The 25,045-nt window shown below is 50.8% G+C and overlaps 1 protein-coding gene across 1 annotated transcript in view; it reads left to right on the top strand.

The window, feature by feature from the left end:
* The window catches only part of WWC1 (WW and C2 domain containing 1), a 132,028-nt gene that overhangs the window by 29,471 nt on the left and 77,512 nt on the right, over positions 1-25,045 (top strand). The gene's annotated exons all lie outside the window — the stretch shown is intronic.

Below are 25,045 nucleotides of genomic sequence, written 5' to 3'. Positions count from 1 at the left end.
ATGCACTCTACAGCTTGAGCTATACCCTCCCCCATAAAGCAATGTTTGTTAATAGCTATGGCTTTGGTTAAGATGTAAATTCTTTGAATGATTACTAAAAGAAGCCTCAAATTTCCCGCCACCCCCAGCCAGATCCCCCTCATCGCACCCAGGGATGTAATACATTGAATAGGAGGGTCTTAGGGATCGGCCTGGGACCCGCACTCTCCAGGAAAAAGACTTCTGAGTTTCGATTTGCCACCCAGGAAACACCCCCTTGGAAGAAACCCTTGAAAAACTGGGATGTTGTGTGAAGGGAGACCACATGTGAATTGCATAACTTGTGCAAAGGCATTCACCTTCTCCTAGACTTAGTTTTCCTATCAATAAAATGGAGAACAGTCGGCACTTGGAGAATGGCGAGGGTTTATTGGGATGGTGGATGCTCATCACAGCATCAGGTAATCATTCTTGTTCTCCCCACCTGTACAGAGCCCACCCTGCGTGGATGGAATGTGCCGGACAGGGAGGTCTCAGTGGGAGGGGGTCCTGGGGTAATGAAGCTAAGACCTCCCTTCACTTCTACAGACACTCACTCCCTGAGGCCCCTTTTGCCTTTTCTCTTTCTTCTTTTCCTCTAGGGAGGAAGAGGAAACGGGGAGGGGAGGGAGAGGGACGGGGAGTAGGGAGAAGGATGCAGTGAGGTTGCTGGGACTGTGGCAGGCTGCGTCTGGGTTTGGGGACCACAAGGCTGTGCAATTCAGTAAGAGGGAGATTGTTACGGAAACGACAGGCCAGCCAAGAAACAAGCACCACTCGGAGGGTTGGAGTACTCAGATGTATTACGCCGGCGGGCTCAGAGGGTCTTCTACTCCGAAGCCCTGAGCACCTCCAAGACGTGCGCATGAGGTTTTATAGAGTAAAGTACAAGCTTGGGGTATTCGGCCAGTAGGCATGGAACAGCTTTAGCCGCATCATTATCACAAAAGTGGAGGCAGGGAGGCAGCAAACCAACATTCCAAAGCCAGGAATATATCTTTGAAAATCCAGCTGGCTAGCAAAAAACATGACCAGCAAACCAACACTAATTAACCTGGATTTACAAGTTAGTCCAGCCGAACTCAGATCAGTATTCCAATACCTAGATTTGTGAGTTATCCTGCCAGCCCAGCCTCTCCTTCACATTCCTAGACTTGTGAGTTATCTTGTTAGACCAGCCCGGCTTTTCCTTCACAAGACGAGGAAAGAGTTGGACCCTCGTCACCATCCTCTTCCCTAGAGCCGCTGACTATAAGAAGCAGCTGGTGCATCCAGAATCCTGTACAGCCAAACCCTCCCCGCTTCCCCAGAGCCTCAAACCGACCTCAAGGCAGAGCTGCCAAGAAGTAAGCTGGGTGACTCACAGCCGATCCCCAGTTTAGGGCCATTAGAATCCCCCTCCCCCCTGGGCCGGGGTCATGCTTCAAACAGCAGCTTTGCCATTTCCTCACTCAGCCTTGAGTGTGAGAGCAACACAACCAGGAGACAGCCGAAATGTCTCACACTGGGAGCTGCGGAGGTAATTTGGGGGGCATCCACCCAATGGAGTGCCGTGTGGGCGGTTAACCGAGTGCAGAAGAGCCCCAGGTGCTGACATGGCAAGGACTCCAAGATCTATGATTAAGCAGACAAGAAGATTCAGAACAGTATGTTTTATGTTTTTTAAAATGGGTTTAAAAGCATTATATCCATATGTAGTAGAGTCTTACAGAGGGGCTCTAAAGGATTCTGCATCCCACAGAAACATTTGGCCCATGCAGAATTAAAATAGCGGCTGGTCCAGGATCACCCTTTGAGCATCACTGCTTTGGAACCACTGTGTGTTCCTACAGCCTCACCTTTTCCATGTCCACTCAATTGCCTGCTTGGCTCATGTTGTGATTTGAGTTTGCGACTCCACGTCAACGGAGGGAGATCGCGTATGCACCGGAGTGTAATTTTAAGGAGTGTAGTTTTAAGATGAACTTGTTTCTTTGCTTTTCAAAGACAAGGCGTTCACATCTTCAAATGTTAACACGTCAACAGCTTCAAATTGGGGCTGAATCTTAGAAATGCTGTTGGCATAGTCCTTGCCAACACCCGCACAGACTCTGGTGTTCCTGCTCGCATCACTGGTACCTTGACGCTTCTGTGTTTCAATCCTGAACCATTTAAGACTGATCTTTGTTCTAGATGTCTGGTCTTTGACATCTTCTGGGAAAGTCAAGAATGCCCCAGAATCCAAACTCAAAGTAATTTTCAGCAGCTTGGAAGTAAGCTAGAGGCATTATCTGAGGTCCCTTTCCAGAATCACTGCCCAAGCGCTCAGTGGCACAAAGAATGGCACTGTGAGGACCCTACAGGTGTGCGTGACTCAGAGCTGAGGAGGGGTGCAGTCTTATCAACGCCTGAGCTAAATGCATTTTCTTTTTCTTTTCGTATATGGAAAAGAGAGCCATATAATTAAGTCTATGTCTGAATAAGCCTAAATGAGCTTTTTCAACTCATGTAAAGTAAATATTCTAAGATAAAGCGTGGCGCCATAATTTATTGGCAGTGTTATTCTTTCTTTGTTGTATATATAATAAAACTTTTGTAATTGAGGCTTGCTCTCTTGGGTTTGATGAAATCGTGTGGACGTGTGTCTGTGGATGTGTATGTGTGTGTGTGTCTGAGTGCATACACCTGCTGATGTGTCCGTGAAAGTATTTCTGGAAGGACACGCAGGAAATCTTTTTTTTTCAATTGAAGATAATTGACATATAACATTATGTTAGTTTCAGGTGTACAATATAGTGATTTGATATTTGTATATCTTGTGAAATGATCATTGTAGTAAGTCTAGTTAGCGTCTATCCCCATACAGAGTTACAAGTTTTATTTTCCTTGTGATGAAGGCTTTTAAGATCTACATTCTTTGCAACTTCCAAACACAATACAGTATTACTAACTACAGTCACCATGCTGTATATTACATCCCTATGACTGACTTATTTTATTACTGGAAGTTTGTACCTTTTGACCCTCTTTACCCAATTCAGCCCCCCTCCCCAGGCAACTGCCAGTCTGTTCTCTGTTTCCATGAGCTTTTTTTCTTTTTAGATTCCACACACAACTGAGACGGAAATCTTAACTTTCTTGTTATTTGAGGGGCTTGTATCCATGGGTAAGGAGGGGAAAGTTTTTGCTGCCTGTATTTGCAAGTGGTTTGTTTTTTGTTTTTTTTTTTCTGACTTTATTATTTTTTATCTAATTTTTTAACTTGTATTTTAAAAATTGAGTGGAGGTACCTTTAGTGTCTCAAGCCCCATTTCTGACCTCCTGACCTTCAAATCTCTGGGGATGTAACTCCAGGGGCTGGACAGCCAGGTTTGGATCTCCATCTAACCTGGCTGAAAACTAGCCAGCATCTCCCCGTTCATGAGACCAAGAATTCCCCGAGGCTCATTGGGGTTTCAGAGAAATCACTAACCAACCAGTTGACTGTCTTGTCGCCTTCCCCTTTCTCTCTCCCAATTCCTGCCTCAAAATGTTTTTTTGAGTACCTCTCCTGTATGCATAGCATCCAACAAGCTTCTACAGACCCTCCTCTCCCTTCTGGAACTGGAGGAAACGCCCCTTTAACACTAGAGGTGCCTGAAAACGTGTGTGTCGTTACAATTCTTGACAATCTCTTTACCGCCTTTACGTGCCCTCGATGCTGTGCACCCCACCGTGGGGAAAAAGGCTTCTCCTGCCTGGAGTGATCCTGATGCAAGGCCAAGTGTAGGTTTGTCAGATGACGGGTAGCCCCTCTGAGACCTTTGCAACCCAGAGAGGCTGCTCAGAAGTGATGTCTGTCTAGAAATGCCGAGCTCACTCACTGCTGGTGTGGCTGCCGTGGATGCCAGTTCTGCCAGGAGAGGGACGTGTGGAAGGAGGGCAGCCCACCCAGGCTCCACCTGCACAGCTCCCCACCCTCCACCATCAGCCCAGATCCCTCATTTTGAGGACTTGGACGCTGCTACTGAAGTTCCCTAACTTTTTCTCTCCTCACTCCCCTCTCCATGGTACAAGGTTCTTAGAGAGAAAATCAGTCTGATCCCGCCACCCTTGCCTTAGGAACACTTGGATGCTCTAGCGTGGCACATGGGACATAAATACCTGATTTTGCCTCTCCTGACCCATCCTGCCCCCTCCACCCCCCCAACTGTACTCTGACCACAGGTCTGCAACGCATGGCAGTTTTATGCATTTGCAAAGGCTAGTGCCTCTACGTGGACCTTCTTCCCTCCCCTCTTCACCTGTTAATTAACACCTGCTTCCCCTTCAGCCCTGAACTTAATCAGCACTTACTCCACGGAGCCTCCTCTCATACTGCTGAGTTGTTCAGACCCACCCGGAAGACAGGCTCACGCCTCTGTGCGCTGCTGCTTTGCAGAACTGCTCACGTTATTCGCATGACCGTCTTCTCTGCAGCACTGCAAGCTTCCCAAGAGCGGGGGCTAGGGCCGTTTTCCATCAAACTGCATCCCCAGCGCCTGGCTCCAGTAAGCTCTGAGCATATCTGTTGGACAAATGAATGAATTGCGGACCCTCCTGCTAAGCAGTGATGCTCCTCCCAAGAGCCAGTGGCAGGCCCTGCCCCCAGCAGGATGCCGCGGAGGAGGCTGGTTGGTGGGATGGAATGCGACAGGTCCCTCTGGTCTCCTGGATACCAGAGAGGGTGAGAATGTAAACGGCAGCCCAGAGGCTGCATTCTTGAAATTTCATTTCAGCCCAGGAGGAGCCTGCAGGGAAGTGAACCTGACCTTGAAGTTCTGGCCTTTATTTTTCACCCCCTTCTCTGAAAAACATAGAGATAAAAGGGGCAATCATGCAACACATTCTTTCTGAGGGAGCTGCGAGGTGGGAGCGTCTAAGGCACGCTTCCCTCATCACCCAGACCTGCTTCTTGCTGGGAGAGGTGTGCCTTCCAGGATTCCTTGGCATCGCACGGCCCTGGAAGAGGCGAGGGTGCTGCGGCATGCTTCCTGAGGGAGCAGGGACATCTCAGCGGCAGTTCCCCAACTGAGGTTCCACCAAAGTCAAAGATGGGCTGAGAGAATAGCAGGTGGTTAGTGAGCATCTATTATGCCCCCAGGAAATGTGCTAAGCACTTTGCATGCTTCATGTGATCTGATCCTCCCAACACACCCTTAAGTGAAAGAACTTAATTAAGGGACAGAACCCGGATTCAAACACAGTTCCATCCACCTGCAAAGTCTTTGATTTCCTTCCCGCAGGGGAACTGGGAAGTCTGTGTTGCTTAGAGCGAATCACTTCTCCTCTCTGGTCCTCAGTTTCCTCAACTATAACAAGGGCATTGGACTCTTATCAGGGGTTTTCACATGTTTTTTTTAGCCATGGAGCCATTTCTCCCAGTGGAATCTTGCCCTGACCCCTGGCATGAGAACCCCGCCTTTGCCTCCCTCTCCTGCTGTGGCCAGCCCGCCTGGTTACGTGGGTCTCGGGTGACCCACATCGCCTCAGACAGAACCCTGCTTGAGATCCCCAGCAGTAGGTGACTTCCAAAGGTCTCTCCAGTGTGGTCAGCCATCTCTGCTTCTATAATTTTGGGTCCAATAGGAGAGCCAGGGCACGTTCTTATTTTTAAAAGCAATACTTTGTGGTCTCCCACCTGCTCAGGGCCCCAAGTCAGAAGGAGCTGAGCTAGAACAACACCCTTCTGGTGTGTTTAGACACTGGCTTCACTGTAGGGAGTAAAGATGAAATTCATCACCGTAGTGGTGTGGCGAGGGTTCTGACTTGCTGCGAAATCCATGTCAATTAGTGGCTATTGCAAGACAGCTGCATTTAAACCGGATGGGCTCAAATCCCCGCACCTTCACTTCGCAACTTGTGCCTGGGAGACTAGATACCAAACCTCTCTGTGCTTTAGTCTCTCTGGTGCGTTGGGACGGTGATGACGCCCACCTCAGGTCCTAGTGTTACACAGCGTGGTGGATGTACTCAACTAATACTAGCCATCATTCATCATCACGATTGCAAAGCACATGGCATTTCTAACATGCCATGACTGCAGTTGGGAATTGGCACCCCGTTAGATAATCTTGAGTTGTGTAAAGTTTGGGGTGGCATTCTAAGAAAAGGGAGCGTTGCCTCATACTCCCTTATCTGCCCCCCAACCATCTACACCAGCTGATGGTGGCAGAATCGTTGGGGTCCTGTGAAGACCCGAACTTGTAACTTCCCTCCCTTTTCCACTCTGACATGTGTCGGGGGACAGTCTGCTTAATATCCATATGCCCCACTCTTGCGATGAGTTATTTTTTCTCTTTACTTTTGACTTACTCTTTCAACAGATACATCAGTGGTTTGTCACTGGGGAAGATTTTGTCAACTCCTTTCCCACCCACCCCCGCCCCAGGGGACATTTGGCAATGTCTGGAGACATTTTTGGTTGTCACAACTGGGAGGTGCATCTAATGATCAGGAACCAGTGATGCTGCTAAACATTCTACAGTGTGCAGTACAGCTCCCCTGCAACAAAGAGTTACCTGGCCCCAGATGTCCCGCAGCAGGGGCTCATGGTGAAGGCCAAGGTCGAGACACCCTGAAATCTGTGTTACGCACCCATGGTGCAGGCCTGGTGACAGACAAGACAGATCTGGTCCTTGCTCACGTGGGTCTTGTAGTCTAGTGTGCATCGTATGGGGGTAAGGGGGGCAGAAACTAAATGACTGAAAAAAAGAAATAAACATATAATTGCCTATTGTCGTAAGTTCCATAAAGGAAAGAAAATGGTGCCCTGGTGGAGAATAAACTAGAGTGACCTAATTAGGATGGCTCAGTCAGTAAGACTTCTCTGGGAAGGTGACAGTTAAACTGGGATCTGAAAACCCAGGAGCCAGCCACGTGGAGCGAGGAGGAGCGATTTCCCAGCATGACGCGGACTGTGTGGGGTGGCTGCCGTGGAGGGGGCCTTGGAAGAATTGGTGGGAAGGAGCTGAAGGAGGTCAGAGAGCCTGACATGAGGGGTATTCAAGCCTGGGGAAGAGTGTGGGTTTTGTTCTGAACGTAGTGAGAAGACACTGGGAAGCCTTTAACAGAGACGTGGCAGGACCTTGTTTAATTTTTTTTTAAGATTTAGAAAGTATGAATTGGAATGGGTGCTGAGAGGTGCTAAGAAACGAGTCCTGGCCATTGTAGGGACCAGGGATTCCAGAGAAGCCCCAACCCCCTGCAGGTGTGAGGACCCCAGAGTCCCCCGATCGAAGACGCTTTGAGTGGGGAGAAGCAGAGCACGTCAGCTGGGATCCTCGAAGAAACCAGATTCCCCCAGAGCAGGGGCGCCTGGGACCTGGGGACAACTAGCCGCCTAGTGAGAAAGAACGCCAGCTGACAGCTCTTAGGGTCGGGGTGGGGGGTGGGGGAGGTGGGGATCTCATTTGATGTGAGCGAGGATGTCGTTTGTTTTTGCCAAGTGGTTCCCACTACAAGCCCAGGGAGCCCCAAGGTTTGGGGAACATTGTTCTGTCTGTCTCTGGTGGTTCAGCACGGGTTTTGCCTGCTTCTGCCACTTACCAGCCATATCCCCTTAGGCAAGCTACTTACTCTCTGAGAGCCTCAGTTTCCTCATCTGTAAAGTGGGTGAGTACTTCCCTCCACGGGCTATGTGGCTGAAATAATGTTCTGTTTGTGAAATGCTTAGCAGAATGTCCAGCGTGTAGTCAAGGTTTAATGAGCTAGTTATTACGTAGTTTAGGTAACAAACACTTTTGCAAATAATATTTAATCCTTATAACAATCCTAGGAGATGGGTACTATGATTTTTTTGTAAAAACAGCTTTATTGAGATATAAAGACCATACAATTCACCCATTTAAAATACACAATTTAATGATGTTTAGCATGTTCATGGAGTTTTGCAACCATCGCATAATCACTTTTAGAATGTTTTATCACCGTAAAAAAGAAACCCAGCTCCCCTTAACCATCACCCCCTCAGTCTCTTCCCATCCCTACCCCCAGCCCTAGGCAGCCGCTAACCTAATTTCTGTCTCTATAGGTTTATCTATTTTGGACATTTCATATGAATGAAACCATACGCTATGTGGCTTTTTGTGTCTGGCTTCTTTCACTGAATATAAAGTTTTCAAGGTACATCCATGACGTCATGACTTCCACTGTGTCAGTACCTAATTCCTTTTTATTGCCAAGTAATATTCCACTTTATGGATTTACCACATTTTGTTTATCCACTCATCCATTGATGGATATTTGGGTTATTTCTACTCTTTGTCTGTTATGAATAATGCTGCTCCAAACATTGATTTATAAGCTTTGGGGTGTGGATAGGTTCTCATTTCTCTTGGGCACCTGGTAGACAGTACTCTTACCCTTGTTTCACAAGTAAGGAGACTGAGGCAGGGAAAGGTGAGGTTCCGTGCCCAGGTCCCCCAGCTAGCGTGTGACAGAGCTGTGGTCAGAACTCAGGTGGTCCAGTCCCAGAGTCCGTGCTCTCTTGGGAGCTTCCTGCGTAGCAACTGCTGTGGAAGGAGCCGGAGAGACCAGGAGAGCAAAGCAGACATGTCCCTGCCCTTATGAATCTTCCTGGGAGACCACAGGGCCATCAGACACACAAAACAACCAGTGTGACAGCTTTAGCAGCAGAGTTACAGGTTCTGGTAGGTGGGCTGGTGGGCCCTGGGCCGTGTCAGCAGGGCTTGGGCTGAGAGCTGCAGGGTGCAGAGGTGCCAACCAGGCAGGGATGGAGGGAAGGGAAGCAGCAGGCTTGCCTGTGCAAGCCCTCCAGGGTAGGGCCAGTAGATCATGCATCCTTCAGAGGCCAGGCATCTACTGAGTTTTCATTTAGCCCTCATAGTACCCTTAGTAGGTGTTCATTGTTCTTGTTATTATTATTATTATTACCAAGTGTTGTTGTTTGTACTTTTCACCAGAATTTGTAACTCTTCTGTGGCCCAGTTTTTCTGCAGAGCTGTGGTTCACAACATTAGTGACACCCTACATCCAAGTTCAAGGTTTAAAATAAATAAGGTTACAGTAGCGCACAGCAAAAAAAAAAAAAAGGTGACAATGAATATATGTATGTTCATGTATAACTGAAAAATTGTGCTCTCCACGAATTTGACACACAACATTGTAAAATGACTATAACTCAATAAAAAAAATGTAAAAAAAATAAATAACATAAAAATAAAGTTACAGCAAGAAGGAGAACCACCTAAAAGTTTGAGGACAAGAATCTTGCCGGCATTCAGGCCTTTGTGTGGTGTGAGAGGCTCTACCCTGCACCACATGGCAGGGAGAAATGACTGACCCGTTTCTTAACAGACCCCATGGCCAAGAGGGGCACACACCTTCAAGGGCATTGGACCAGGATGCTGCAGCCGGGATCTCCAGCTGCCTGGAGCAACCTGCTCCCTAAAATGAATCAGGTCCCTTGTATCTGATGTGAAGAAGCAGCGAGGAAAAGGGCCTGGGAAGCGCAAGCCCACAGACCGGCGTCAGCAGGTCTGGAGCTGGGCTAGGAACCTGTTATTTCGGAAGTGCAAAACCTGCAAAAGAGACCGCACACGCCTTGCACTTGGTAGGCATGCCTGAAACCCTTGTTGGGAGCATAAACGCGTGCAAGATACTCAGGAACATCTCCTGGTTTGCCCTGAGCAAAGGCATGCTCTGAGCCATTGCTGAGAAACCTGTGTGCCTAGTTAGAATTAGTTAAAAAGTAGAAGCTGGGGAGCTCCCAGGGCCTAAGTTTGCTATGCTTTTTGAGTGATTGTTCCATACATTGGGGGTAGTTTAGAAATGATTGCCAAATGTGCCTTGCTTTTTAATGTGGCAGTGCATGCTTGGGTCCTCATGGAGTGATCTGAGTAAGAGCCTAGAGGTTAAGTCAGGCAGGGTGTCTCCCCCAGCCCCCAGATGCTTCCGCTCTGATTTGGGGGCACTGGACAAACGTTCTGAGGGTCTCTTGGGAGTCTCAGGGCAGGGGTGGGGGGCACGCAGGGCAGGGGGAGCTGAGCAGTGCGGGAACAGGCATTGTTTCTCTAGGGTAAGAAAACTATTCTGAATCTGTGACTCTGGGCTTATATTCAAGGTCCTCCTTCCTTTCCTGATGGGGTCCTTTGAAATCACCCCCCAGGCACGCGCAATACCCCGCTAACCCACCAGACCAGCCTCTGAGTGACAGGGGTCCTCCCTAGAGGCCAAGGGCAGGGTCTCCCTAAGTAGCTGCAATGACTTTGGACCACTGTGTGGGTGGGCACTGTTTCCGGGGCCTGGGATGCTGGGAATTCTGGATTTAATGAGTTTGGGCCACAGCCCCCTAGCGGAGGAGCAGTTCCATAGGGGACTGCGTATGCAGCTCGCCATGGTGGGGTCCGTTCCAGCTTCCCATTTGCCTCCCCCAGTGCTCACCCTTGCCTCGGCTGGAGAGGGAGCCTGGAATTGTGTGCCAGATCCCAGCGGCTGCTCCAGGACCTTCCTTACACCTTTTGTTGAGATGCTGGTGTGGAGAGAGAGGTCCTGTGAAGTCTTTGCTCTGTCTGTTGGGACCTGTTTGTGGGTCCCCTGCTAACGTGGGACAAAAACCCTGTGTCTGCCCTTCTGTCTGCCTGTGGCCTGATCTGAACACAGGCCTCATTTTCCCTCATCCACCCTCCACTCGAGTGTCAGGGCAGGGAGCTGAAGAAAGCGGGGATCCATTTCCTTTATTAGCCTGGGTGAAATCTGTTGGAGGTTTTGACACAAAGTCACTGCCAGGCAAAGTCAGTCTGAAAAAACAAATCCCTGTGTGTTCGTTGTCACCGTACACACCAGGCGTTATGCTGTCCACCGTCCCCTGCGGATACCGCAGTGATCTGAGCAGGCCTGCTGCCTGCCCTTGGGAAGGTCACTGTCTACAGGGAAGGATCATAAGTCATTTGAAGCAAAGCTGGGATCTAACCTGGTCTGTGAGGTCAGAGGAGTGGTGTTCAGGCAACTGGTTTACTCGTTCAACATGCCTGGCACGAGAGCGTGTTGAGCACCTGCTGTATCCGAGCACGGTGCAAACTCGTGGCGTGCCTGAGCTCTTTTACCCAAGTGAGATAGGTTTTCCTGTCTGCCACGTTCTACAAGTCGGGGGGTGCAGACCGAGGGGTGAAGTGATGTGTGCCGGGCACCCAGCTGCCTAGTGGCAGAGCTGGTCCTGAGCAGAGGGGACGCAACTGCTCTGTGTGTGTGGTGGGGGTGGGGCAGGGGGAGACCCGAGCCGTCACCCTCACCCTCGCTCCTATTTTCCTGCCAAGGAGGGGCACGTCCCCAGGATGTTTGCAGGCTTTATTCCGCCTGGGCACTTACCCAGTCCCCTTTAATCCACGGCCGGAGGGGAAGAGCTGCTGGCACTGCTGGCAGAGGGGAGGGCCACACAGCATTGTCCCGATCCTGGGCCACACCTCTCAGCAAGTTCCGGGGTGGGGTGGGAGCTTGGCCGGGAGCACAGGCCTGCCTTTATCCCACCTCGATGTCAGCCGGCCAGCGGGGAGCCTGGCCGGCTTGCTAGCTGGAGGTGACGGCCATCACAAACACGGGCTTCTCCAAGGAGGAAGTGCAAAGGCTTCCTCCCGAGAGCTGGGGTTGGGGAGGGCTGAGGTGTGGTTGTCTGGTTAAGGTCCACTTGAAACACACAGAAAGATGAGAGTGTTCCACCTGGGACAGGGCCCGAGGAGGGCCTTCCTGAATGTGGCCTCGAAGGAATTTGGTTGGGATGGGGCTAGAGGTGACCGGTCCCCAAACTACAGTCTAGGTTCTTTGCTTGGGGACATGGGAAGAAAGGAGTTCCCGAGGGGTCTGAGGATTGTAATAGGTAACATGCCTCAACCACGTTCCATTTTACAGAAGAGAAGACTGAGGCACGGCGAGGTCAACCGCTGTGCCCAAGGTCCTAGAGCTGGTAAATGGAGGAGCAAGGTGGGTTTTCCTCCCCACTCTACCACTGAGTGACCATCACCAGGTCATTTCCCCTCACTTTCTCTGTCTCCCCAATGAGATGACTGGACATAATGATTTATTTCTGAAAGTCCTTTCACAACCAGTGCCCGTAATTACATTGCAGGGACTTGCAAGGTCATTCCGTCACAGAGGGGCAGGTCCTCTTGGGCACCTAGGTTTCGGACCCCCTGCCCAGTTCTCCCCTTGCTCGCCTGTCTCTGAGCCAGCCTCCTGAAATCTCCTGAAGACAGGATCTCCTGCCTCACACATCCAGGGAGGGTTTTGTTTTGTTTTGTTTTAAATGTGTTCCAACACTGAGCTCCAGGGGCCCCCTTTCCTCTTCCCTGTAAAGGCTTTCTGCCTCCCGTCCCGCTCTGTGGGTCCTGGTCACAGCCAGGCAGCCTTGCGTTCAGCACAGCCCCACAGCAGGCGTTACCAGCCCTCCACGAGTTACTGAGCACCTGTCCCAGCAATTCCCCAAGGTCGCGCAGTCCGGGAGTGGCTGCTCTAGGCCGGGACTTACCCCCTGGTCTGCTGTGACAGGCCTGGAGGAGCACTGCGTTCTTCCCCCCTTGTTAAACTGGCTCTCCTTCCCTTTGCTTCTGTTTGCAGACAAGGTAGAGCAGGGCTGGGAGTGGGGCTGACTACCCCTAGCCCACTGGACCTGGGTCTTCCAAACCCTCCAGCTTTTGGAAAAGTTGGTCTGGACCAGCAGGTCCACCAGCCCCAACTCTGTGACCAAAAGCAGCCACCGTAGTGCCTTTGTTTCCTCAAACTATTACTCGACATTCCACCCAGCAGACAGGGTGGTGGTCCGTGTGGGTACCATCTGGCAGGGCCCTCCGAACGTGAGCTCTCCACCTATGCTGCTTAAAACTCCTGCTTCACCTGCCATCTCCAGGTCGTTCCTCCAGGATGTCAGGACCCTCAGCCACACTGGACATCAAATACTATAGGGGTAGATTGGGCAGGGACTGAGGAAATCCAGCAGAAGTCATTGTCAGCCCCAGGGCTCCGATGATGGCTGCAGGACTCGGGTTCCTCTGTCTCCTGGCTCCACCTGCTGCCCTATTGGCTTTATTCTCAGTTTCCATATGGTGAGCTTCTAGGATTCAAGACGAGTGCAAAAGGGGGTCTCTGTCCTTCACGGCTCAGACAGAAGTCCTGGGCTTGACTCTCACGGGTCCCTCCTGGGTCACTTGCCTGGCCCTGAACCAGAAGCCAGAGTTCAGGGGCACAGGGTGGGGTTTCATCCAGCCGACATCAAATACCCGTCTCTAGAGCCAGGGTAGAATCAACTTTCCACCAAAGCACACGGGCTGAGAATCCTAGAGAGGTAATTGCCCCGGGAAATTTGCAACATGCTCACCAGAAAGGGCAAAAATGGGTGCAGAACCCCAAACCTTGTCCTCCACATCTTCCCCTGCTGGTCCCCAGGGCCCAGTCCCCAGGAGGTCGTCCATATGGGCCCGAGGGGCACCTGGCCAGAAGCTGAGAGCTCCTTCTCTGGCCTGACTTTCCCACATCCCCTTGGCTCCGACTGTCCAGCAACGCTCTGTTCTCCACTCAGAGATGAAGGGTGTCTGGCCAAGGGCAGGACATGGGGGGCGAGCAGTGAAGGAAAGGCTGTCATCTTCATGATCACTTATTTGTCCATTCATTCAGTCTTCTGCTCTTTGGATTACTCTGCCTTTTGCTCAACACATGTCTATTAACGTCCAAGGCATTGCAGGCAGTGAGTTAAATCAGGGTTTCTCAAACTTCCGTCATCGGAACACCCTCTTGCAGATTTGTCACTCAGGCATTGGGGTACCCTCTTCTCAGTTTCCCTCTTCCTGATCGCTGGCAACGGCCAATAGAAGCAAAATGATGTGATCAGTCCCTAGCCGATACGTCTGAGCCTGGAGTCTGACCTCTTTGTTCAACGGGAGCTTGGCAGATGTTGGAGGTGTTAGAGACACGTCACCACACTGAGACTCTGTTCTTGATCGAATCTGAAAAGCTGAAAGGGGATTGAAAAGATCCTGAAAGATCCAATGCCTGGTCCTGCCTCGTGTGTTTGCCACGTGAAGTTGTCCTGTGTGCCACCGAAAAGCATCATATACACGTGGGAAAATACAGTACTGGAGGGATTCAGACATGAGTCCAGCATAGACTTTGCCTCGAAGCCAGCTCCACTCCAGTAGGAGAGACACAATGAAGGTGCGACGAGATGGAATGTGAGGAAGGGGGGCTCTGGACGAAGTGCTGTGGGAGATCAGAACAGGGTGCTCCCCTAGGGGCCTGGGGAGGAGCCTGACCCCAGAGAAGGGGGGAGGGCATCGCAGGCAGAGGGGAGGCAGGAGAGAGGCCGGGAGGCGGGGGCGCTGGGAGAACAGCGCGGAGGCCTGCCTGCGGGCATGCTGTTTCTGTGCAAATGCCACCTGCTCGCTCGGTGTCCTGTTTATACTTGGATCCTGAGACCGGGATGTCTGCCCGGTGACTTGCTCACTCCCCACATGCTCTCCACCCAGGATACCCTGCTTTGCCCCACAGTCTCTACCTTGTCATCCTGGAGAGGCAGCTGGTGGAGTCGAAGGAGCCGGTGTGGATTCAGAGCCCAGAGCTGCTCCTTTCCAGCGGTGGGCCCCTCTTTGCTGTGACCTGGTGGTCACCCGAGACCCGACCTCAGAGGGAAGACGGGGAAGTAAAATGAGACAGGAACACAGCGCGCTAAGCATGCAGCCTGGCACGGGGAAGAGCTCAATAAACTTTAACAGACACGGTTTGGAAAACACTGTTCTGGACACGCTCATCAACTGTTGACAATTGAGACACAGTTGGCTTCTTATCCCTATTGCTTCCCTGTGACTCTAAGCAAGTTAACCCCTCTGAGCCTCAGTTTCATCATCTGAGAAATGGGGTATCCAGCCAGGGAATGAAATAACATTGACAAAGAAAGAACCCCATGGTCTGCCCTTGGCAGGCATTTCCGGCTTCCGCTGTGCTTTGGGTTTATCTGGCCGTTATTCAAGTATCATTCATTGAGCTCCAACTTATGCCTCGGTTTCCGTCTAAAATGCAGATCGTGATCCTTAACGATGCAAAACAGGGTCCTCTCACAGGATTGCTAGGAGAGGTAAACTGAGTTAATACTTGTGACTCTCAGGTCAGTGCCTCCCAAATGCCCTGCAAGTGAGGACTCCTACTGTTATTATCATTAATGAGGTGAAGTCACTTACCAGCTGGCCAGTGACTTAAACTCGAACCTGGACTTGGATGCTCCAACACCCATGTTGCGTCCACTCCACTAGCAGCCTCGCTCCCACGTGGAAACCCTTCTGTGTATTTTGGGCTCTGGTAGGGGGCCCGGGACAGGCGCTCCCCGCTGCCTCTCGTCCTGGGGGCTCCCCAGGCTCAGCTCTGCAGGTCTGCTCATGTTCTTCTCCTGCCTCCCTAAGAGGAGGCCACCACCAGCCTTCCCCCTTCCCCCCCAGGTTTCCCTGGAGCAGCTCCCGTGACCAGTCTGGCTCTCCCTTCCAGAATTTTCTTCCAGGCCCTGAGGTAGTTCTTGCCCTTTGCATGTGAAGTTCCTAAGTAAAGAGGCAAGATGCCGTTGACGTGCAAACACGGAACAACCTTGTTCCTGGCATCAGCCTACTCTGACCTGGCCAAGTCTTTCCACCTTGGAGAATCAGGGCTGCCTCTCCTCCCCTCCCTAAGCCTCAGGGGTGGGGGGCCTGGCCCCCTTGGCCTGGCACATGGACTTGACGCTGTCCCTCCGTAGCTGTGGGCCATCCGGCCAGTCACAGCCCCTCTCGAGGCCCTCCTCTCTGCTGCACACGAGAACAAGTGTTGCCCTTCAGGACCCAGGCTACTTCCTGCTTCCTCTTGGGAGCCTCCCAGGAGCAGTCAGCCTGCAGGCTCTCCTTTCTCTGAATCCAGTGGCCCCTTTTATGAAAGTTCTATTTTGAACCATGTCTTCATTGTTCTCATGCCCCCAGGTATATTCCCGTGCAAGCGTGGATCTACTTGTGTGTTTATTTCCAGCTAGTTGTAAGCTCATGTGCATGTGCGGGGCTGGGCGCATAATAACTCTGCAAGAGGTATTTGTTCATTAGCTCAAGCTCCTTTGAACATGAGTGTTTTTTCATTTTTTGTTTTTGAGTATTGAGGCCATCGAGCAGACATAAATCAAGGTTCACCGTTGAATCCTTTTGCATTGATTTGCTTGTTCTGTAAGGAAAATCACATTTCAACTATTTGGATAAATTTCTGAAATATATTTTAGCTTACTTAAAAAAAACTTTCTTTCTTCCATTCTGCATTTTTCGGGACCCCAAGGTGTGCCTAGCATGAGCACTGTCCTAGGGACAAAAATCTTAATTCCTGAAGTCCCCTTTGGTGTTCACCATGGACCTCATTGCAGGATCTGACTTTGCCAGTCTATAGGGAGAGGTTTCTGGAAGCCCATGTCGTCCCTTCCATCAGCAAGTTTCTCCTCTGTGGACTTGTTCTTGTCCTGTCGGTTCCAAGTCTTCCCAAGGAGGCTCCTCAGGGCCTGCTCTTGGTCGTTTCCAGTTTGCTGTGGGATGTATGGAGGGCATCAAGGATCGGGGGCAAGCCTGTAACAGGGGCCATGTGCTTTGTGACCCTGGAACTCTGGAGGAGTCTGGTGCTGGCTTTGTAAGTGTTGGGCTCAGGGACGGTGCCTTAGGAGGAAGGGAAAAGGAAAAAGACGACCAAACCAAGCAAACTCGAAACCTTTTCCCCTTGGAGAGGAAGGATTACTCACGAGGCATCTGTTTCATTCAGCACATAGTAGGAGCTGCAACTGACTCTGCTCCGTCTTCGAGAGACAGTGATGAGCTAGGCAGGCTGGCTCCATTTGCGTGGGACAGACAGACAGACAGACAGTCAGCATGTCAACAGATGCAGTGATAGGAAGTAATGGGGGGACCCACTCGGGCAGGGCTGCCTGGGAGGGCCTCTGAGAGCTGCCGGACAGAGGCACAGAAGGAAACAGCCGTGCAGTATGCGGATGGGCCGGTATGCTCTTGGACGTGTGGGCAGGAACCAGGAGCAGCATGCTGGGCGGAGGGAACCATGTGGGCAAAGCCTGGGAGGTGGGAGTGAGGTAGCTGAGTTCTGAGAGTTGGATGAGGCTGGAGAGGTGGACGAGGGCTGGGCCACAGGCAGAAGTGTGGATTTCCTTCTGGTTTTGGTGACAAGACTTTGAAGGGATTGAAACAGGAGAGTGACAAGATTGGATTTGTTTGCTTTTTGTTTGTTTTTTGTTTTCAATAGAGTGAGGAGGTGAGCAGGAAGGACGAGGTAGAAGAGCCAAGAAAACTGACAGCTGGAGAAGTGAGGAGATGGGCTGTGACCTGGGGAGGGAGGGAGGGGCCGAGAGCCAGAGAGCAAGATGGCGATGGTTCCTTTGGGGACATGATGAGAACAGAGGGGAGAGATCAGGGGCTTTGGGAATCCAGCCGGTGAAGGTCCAGGACGTGGACAATGAAAGCCTGAAGCTCAGCGATCAGTTCCCCATTCACATAGGACGCAGAGAGTGAGGGCAAAAGGGACGGCTCCTGGTTCATCCCCTGATCCTGGACCCAAATATGTTCCTTTTCCACCATGAAATCTTGCCACGTGAAACCCACTGAATAGACTTGCCAAGTAACTAAAAAGCATGTTTCTCGGGAGGCTTCATGCAGGAGAGAAAGCAGAAGGAAGGGAAGGAGGCCACACTTCCCGAGCCCCGTTCTTCGTGTGGGGTCGGCATGAAGGGTCAGGCACCAGCTCTGGCAGCTGGAAACCCGGGTCTCTGTGGCCCCAAGGCCCTTGCCCGCTCGCCTGGCCTCGGTAAGGCTCTGGGCTCCTCTGTGCCGGTGTCTGTGGAAAAGCAGCCGGAGTCCATGCGTGCCCCTCAAGGGACTCCTAAGTCAGCCGGCGGGGAGCATCCGTGGCCCACTCCCTGCCGTGATCTGGGGGGCACGTGCGCTCAGGACCAGCTCCCGAGTAACTGAGATCCATAGACAATCCCCGAGGATCGTTTCCACCCTCGGGTGTCACGTCCTCCTCCCAGGACTTCTGAGCAGAGCCCTCCAAGGGCTGCCAGGGAGTGCACGTGCCAGGGAAAATCTCACTTCTGCGTGATGATGATTATACTGGTGTGAGTGACTCAGGAGTGGGAGACAGACGCCTCCTTTGACTACCCAGTGGGTAATCTATTCCCAGGGGAAGGAGAGTGGGCTGTGGCCACACTTCTCCAGTTACCAGCTGGCAATGAGGAGGGGGACCCATTGAGACAGTTCATGGTGGAAAGGACCCAGCAACGGGCCAGGGCTCCCGTGGGCTCATGGCCAGTCCTGGCACAAACCAGGGACCCGGGAGCCCTGTCGGTTTAGGAGAGCCTCTGAGTGTTGATTTGCTCATTTGTAAAGTGGGGGAATGGTCAAGATGGTAATGAACCCTGCTGGGATCCTAAGAAACCATTTCTTTCTTCATTTGCTCTTTTGTGAGTACATTTAGTCATTCAATGAACACTCACCCGGTGTCTGGTCCTATAAGATGCTGAGGTTACAGTGATAAGATATTGCTCAGGTCCCCATGAAACTCACAGAAGTCACAGACATATAAACAAATAATGAAAATATACATATTGTTAAAAGAAAAAAAAAAGAAAAAGAGAAAGAAAGAGAGTTCTGTTCTCCAGTCCCCTGCCTCAGATGAACAGGTGTCCAGGGGAAGATGTTCTGGGCAGAAGGAACAGCCAAGACAAGGGCACAGAGTGTGTGAAATACTGTGGAGTCGGCACCAAATGAGCTTGGAGTTGTGTCCCTACGAGGAGCAGCAGGAAGCTGGTGCCGCCTTTCCTAGGCCAGGGCGTCTGCAGGGCAGGGAGGCTGGGGTGAGAGTCATTTCGGCAGCTCCTGCTTCTCTGTATTCCAACCAGGTCTTACCACACTCCGATCTGATCTCTGTCAGCTTTCCATTTGACACACAAACTATTCCAAGCTGCCCCCCTGTTTCTCCCCCTCCACCAGCACTCCTCCAGTAAAACCGAACTGGTGGAAATTAGGGGTGATGGACAATGGTTTGGTTTTTTTTGAGTGTCCTTCACCATCTGGAGTGGCCACCTGGCCTCCTTGTGGAGCATGTATGTGTCTGTGTGTATGTGTGTCCTTCATACCCAGAGGTCAGCAGGGAGAGTCTCTAGTAATACATTTCACATCTCCTCGGGGGCCTTTCTCATCAGTCTCTAGACAGGCTCCCAGGCTGGTCCAGTCTTGGGGGGCGGTCTCAGGCTTTCAGGGGGAGACCCGGGGAGGGGGGGCTCAGCTAACTGTCCAGATCCCATCCATTGCCTGTTGAACCCCCAAGTCAACCCCAGAGCAGCTAGGAAGTGTGCAGAGTATTAGAAACACTATATATATTCTCTTGCACTGCACAGGTGATCTTTTGTGACCCACCCCTCCCTGACACCACACGCAATTGCATGACCACACAACACACACATACACACACACACACACACACACACACACACACACCCCTCTTGGGCCCATTGGAAATTCATATATTCTCCCCTGGCACGGGAGCTGAAGCCGTCTGCCAACCTGTGGGCTTCTTTTCCATGTGTCTCACCATCTGGAGTGGCCACCTGGCCTCCTTGTGGAGCATGTATGTGTCTGTGTGTATGTGTGTGTGCACGCACTCAGACACCCATGTCCCAAGGCCAGGGTATTGTGTCCCCTCTCTGTGCTTGAGCGGCTGAATGAACAAGAGCCAGAGAACAGAGGCACAGAGGACAATGCCCAGAAGCCATCCTAGCAGTGTGAATGAATAATTCATACTGTATCCACTGCTTTCCAGGGCTTCCTAAAATAGCTATTTTAATTGCTTATTTGTTTCACTGCTGACTTTAATTCAGCCGCCTTCAACTCAGAACACTTTGGTGTTTAACGCTGACTCGCAGGTAGGGCTTCCCTTCCGGGAACAAAGGTCTATTTTCTTCTTTAAAAAGAAACGACGGGAGGAAAATAAACCCTCAAAGTTGTGCTCTGCAGAGGTGAGCACTGCTTTCTTTTCATCTCCTGTGCAGGGCTCCTTTGGTCAGTGTCGGCCTCTGCGTTCTTGGAGAATAAAGAAATAGCAGTTAGATGGACAGACAAGGTGAGCTTCCAGGCTGGATCAGTCGGCCCACCGTGATGCAATCAACAAACACTTGGGCACCAGCAGCTTTTGAGCTCCTCAGACGTGGCCAGGCTGTGCTGCCTTGTGCTTTCCTAGACGCAGCAGCTGCAGCATCGAGGGAAGGTGTTATTAGGAAGGCCCTACCTGCCTGGGTGGACAACCCAGGGGCTGAGCAGTCCATAGACTAGTGGGGGGGGGCAGGGGGATCCAGTGCTATGTCCCCCTGGGGCTCTGGCAGGATATGCCTCCAGTATGAAATGCATGGCTCAGCTTCTAAAGGGCTTATCCCCGTGGTCCCAGTGGAACGGCCTGGAGAAAGGGCCATTGAAAGGCAGGCATTTAGAGCATCTTATACCTACATCCATCCAAGGGCAGCCAGAGGTAATGAGACAAAGTGTAGAAGCCGTGTTGGTTACAGCGCAAGATGACAGGTGTGAATCTGAAGACACAAAGTGCACCCAGGAGACCCCTGGTGGTTGCAGAGATGGGGCCAGTGGACTCTGTGGTCTAGTCCTGCACCTGCAGAACCGGGGCACCTGTAGAGCCGGCAGGCCAGGTACGGTCAACAGCTGCCCCTCCTCTTCCCTCCCCCAGCTCTGCTTGGGCTTCTCTCTGCAAATAGATGCAAGGGGAAGAGGACCGGTTTAATAAGGGAGGACAGAAGGCGATGCTCTCCCTGAGGACCTACTACGTGCAGAGGAGCAGAGAGGTTGAGAACCCGAGTTCCTGGATCAGGTCCATATGCTGCTCTGTGCTTGCTGGCTGCGTGGCCTCAGGCAACTCTGGGTGGGACAGGAGCTCAGCAAATACTCAGAAAGGGCTGATACAGCCTGCGTGCAGGGTTGTGCTCAGGAGACCCTGGGGGTCCATGACCAGGCCCTGAGAATGAGATGGGAACCAGAAAGCTCTGATGGAGAAGGAGAAGGAGAAGGATTTCTTGAACACAAGGTTCAATACCACTTTTCAAAGCCCCTGCAGTTATCACATAGGGGATGCTGTGTACCAGTGGGTCCTAACTGGCATTGGGACCAGCAACATCAGTATCACCTGGGAGCTTGTTGGAAATGCAAATTCTCAGGGCAGCCCAGAATCAGAAACTCTGGGAGTGGGTCCCAGCTCTCTGTGGGATTCTGACACAGCTCAGGGCTGAGAACCACTGCTGGTACCACAAGAAGATGTCAGAGGGGTGTTCAGAGTGCCAGTGCCAATGGCCAGGGGAACTAGAGGGTGTCAGGAAACCTGGGTGCCCTGGAGGATCCACTCCTCTGTGGCTGTGTGACCTTGGACAAGTCCTTAGGACACAGTCTTGGAAACTCAGTACAGAAAGGTCCCTTAGCAATCACTGTGTCACCTTCTTATGGTGGGAATGGGGAAACAGTGGCCCAGGGTGAGGAAGGGACTTGGCCACAGTTACTCAGTGGCAGAGCTGAGAATTGAAGCCAGTTGGATTTGTTTCTTGACAAGCTGAGTATCCCAGGATGTATCGGCTTACCTCTCTATGCCTCAGTTTCCACATCTGTAAAATGGAGCTAATTATAGTATTTAGATTATTTTAAACAACTTAATATCATATAGCATTGTGTATGGGTTTTCCTTTATTTTTTTCTTACACCTGTATTGAGGAATTACTGAAGCACAGTAAATTGTATGTATTTGAAGAGTGCAATTTGATGACTTTGACATACACATATACAGCTACGAACCCATCTGCATAGTCAATATGACAGACACGCCCATCATCCCCCAAACTTTGTGCCCTTTTATAATCCTTTTCTCCCTCTACTCCCATCCCATCCCCAGACAACTACTGATCTGCCTTCTGTCCTTATAGGTTAGTTTGTATTTTCTAGAATTTTCCATAAATGGAATCATACAATAGAGTCTTGGTTCTTCCCTGGCTTTTTACCCAGTATGTTTCTGAAATGCATCTGTGTTGTTGTGTGTATTAATAGCTTGTTCCTTTTTATTGCCGAGTTGTGTTCCAGTGTGTGGATGTGCTGCATTCTGTCTACCCATAACGCGGTGGATGCACATTTGGGTGGTTTCTAGTTTGGGATGATTACAAATCAACATAACCTGGATGTTAAGAGGCACCATTATTTTATGTGCCACTAGGAAAGGAAAAGTGCTACCAATTAAACGATGACCCAGTTTTTTAAATTGACTAGAAGGATTATTTCATACTCATTAAAATAAATTTTTCAAACTCTGATTTTTTTAAATCGCATATCGCTTTTCCACATACAAAAAAAAAAAAGGAATATTTAAACACAAATAAAACTCCAGTGTTCCTAAAATATCCTCTCATTCTGAATCCGGTACTTTGGAGTTACTTTTTAACTGAGAATTATTGACAGTCTGTGCTTCTAATATCGTCCCTGGTGCCCTTGAGAATGTGGGGTGATGCAGCCTTATTATGGGACCTGAAGAGGAGCTAACTCAAAGGCTTTGGTGCCGAGCTCTGCAGCCTGTGTGGCAATTATGCAGAGGTAGCCTCCCTTGCACTCCTGCTTCGGGAATGTTGCTAAACGTGTCTGCTCACTGCCTTCTCCACCCGTCCTCGCAACCATTTGGTTCCTAGGGGTTAAAAGGGCTCAATTATCGTCTCCGGGATTTTATCCCAAGCCTTTTGATGTCTGTGCACCTTTGATGTCTGTGCACACACGGCAGTGACAGCTCCATCAGGAATGCCGCCTGGCCGACAGTGTTGTAAGATGTCAGCAGTGCTAACACACATCCCAATTTCAGAGATGCTAAAATGTGTTTTAAAATGTGCGGCTCAGAACCGGTGAAATCGAGTCCCTGTCTGGGGCCCTGAATCGTGCCTGTACCTTATAAACACTCAGTGAAGTTTAGCTTTTATGATTATTATTATATTACTATGAAGCATCAGTTTCCTGTTGGTCAAACGAGAGTGGCTGTATGTGGCTCACAGAAATGTTGTGAAAATAATGGACATGATTTGTTTTACACAGAGCATATGGTCCAGTGCCGTGCCTAGTACTTAATTGGCCTTCAGCAAAAGATGTATTGTTTCATTGCAACCTCACAATGCCCTTGACTTTGGGACTGGTAGGACAGTAGACTTACGAAGGCCGAAACTGCAAAGGGGGCCTTAGGAATGTTACGTTTCGGCTCCCTCGTCTTGCAGATGGGAAGCCCAGAGAGGGCAGGTGCCTCGCCCAAGTGCCTGGTTAATCTGGTGGCAACGTGAGGATTCAAGCCCAGTTCTCGTCGCTCCCCTTCCAGTGCTCCACCTAAACTGTGTTGTCGTGGAAGGAGCCACACGTCAGGACCCCAGAGAAGCCTTCACGGCCGATTCCGTTTCTAGAAGGACCAGCTCCTCAGGCTGCAGGACGGGGTGAGGATCAGAGCTCAAGGAACAGGAATGGCCAGATTCCAGGGAAGGGTGGCTGTGGCCTCTGTCTTTAGAGCTGGAAGCTCCTTCACAGCCCAGCGCCTGGGAAGACCCCTTGGAAACCCAGGGGACTGGAAGGAGTGGAGCTGGGGGTTGAGCGCCCTCAGAGTCCTAGGCACAGACAGGCCTGCCCAGCGTCCCCTGCCCAGTGCCACGTTGGGTCGTTCCCCTGTGCTGATTTATTCAAGTCTACCAGAGCCCTGTGCGGCAGGACCTCTGGGCTGCTTCATGCCTATGGGGAAACTGGGGCTTGGAGCTGGGGAAGGAATGCCTACGATTACACAGCTCAGATGGAGCTGGGAGTCCCACGTGGTCCTGTTGGCCCTTCCTACAGGGCACAGAACTTGCTTAGCCTAACTCCCAGTTCAGGAATGAGAATGGGGCTGAGTGGAGCTGGGTGAGGGAGAGACATGTCTACCCAGCACTCGGTTCTGCCATTGTACTGGCAGAAAAGTACCTTCCACTGTGGAGGCGAGCGGAATGAGGGACCCATCTCCCAATTTTGTCTTTCCATGAATGGGAGCTTCGTGGTTTCATACGGATTCTTGCTTAGTCGTAATTTTCCGTCCAGCATAATAAGGTTAGTTCGCCCCGGACAATCCCATCTGTAACTCTTTCTTGCAGGCTGTTCAGACGATCACTGCGTCTCACGTGGAGCTGAACTCAGCAGCAGGCTGATTTGATCTCTTGGTGTCATGAGTGTGATGCAGGCCTGGGGTTGGTGTCCAGGTTTTAGTCTCAGCCTTGCCACTGGGTCCTCGAGTGGCTCTGGACAAGTCTTTCTGTGCTTCAGTTTTCTCACCAATAAAACATGGAGTGGATTGGCCAGATCCCAGATACCACATTCAGTTTTAACATTTTTTTAATACCCCTGCATTGGGTGCCTCATTTGGACAGCAAAGTAATAATGAATTGCTCACATTTATGGAGCCCGCACTGTATACCAAAGTGCTGTTTCATCCATTATCTCATCTAATCCTCAAAGGACGCCGTAGGGTGGGTCTGAATGGGACCTACGTGGATGTGTTGTCAGGAGGACCAGTGAGTTAATGTATGCAAAGTGCTCGGAACATTTCTGGCACAGACTGTGCTCCATTGGCGTATTATAATTTTTCCTGTTATGTGAGCATGAAAACTAAGCTGAAGAGAGTTTAAGTGTCTCGCCCAAGGTCACACAGCTAACAGAGCCGAGATTTAAGCCCAGGGAGTCTTGACTCCACAGCACGGCGTTCTTCCTGCTGCTCTGTGCTGCTGCTTAATGGGACAAGATGCAGGAGAAACACGTCAGAGAGCAGTGGGGACTGTGTGCAGCTGGACAGTACCTGCCTTCAAAGGCACGGTAACTCCATTCTTAAAATACAGCACAGTAGTAGACAGACAAACACGTCTTAGGTTGAGCTTGGCTGTCCGGTAGGCAGGTAGCCATGACCTGGTTCTCAGCATCTTAATCTTAAATCCCAGCAAGTAAGATGCACA

Source organism: Camelus bactrianus, chromosome 22 (genome assembly GCF_048773025.1).
Source record: "Camelus bactrianus isolate YW-2024 breed Bactrian camel chromosome 22, ASM4877302v1, whole genome shotgun sequence".
NCBI classification, from domain to species: Eukaryota; Metazoa; Chordata; class Mammalia; order Artiodactyla; family Camelidae; genus Camelus; species Camelus bactrianus.
Note: the sequence above shows the minus strand (reverse complement) of the source record. Positions and strands in the feature narration are given on the sequence as shown.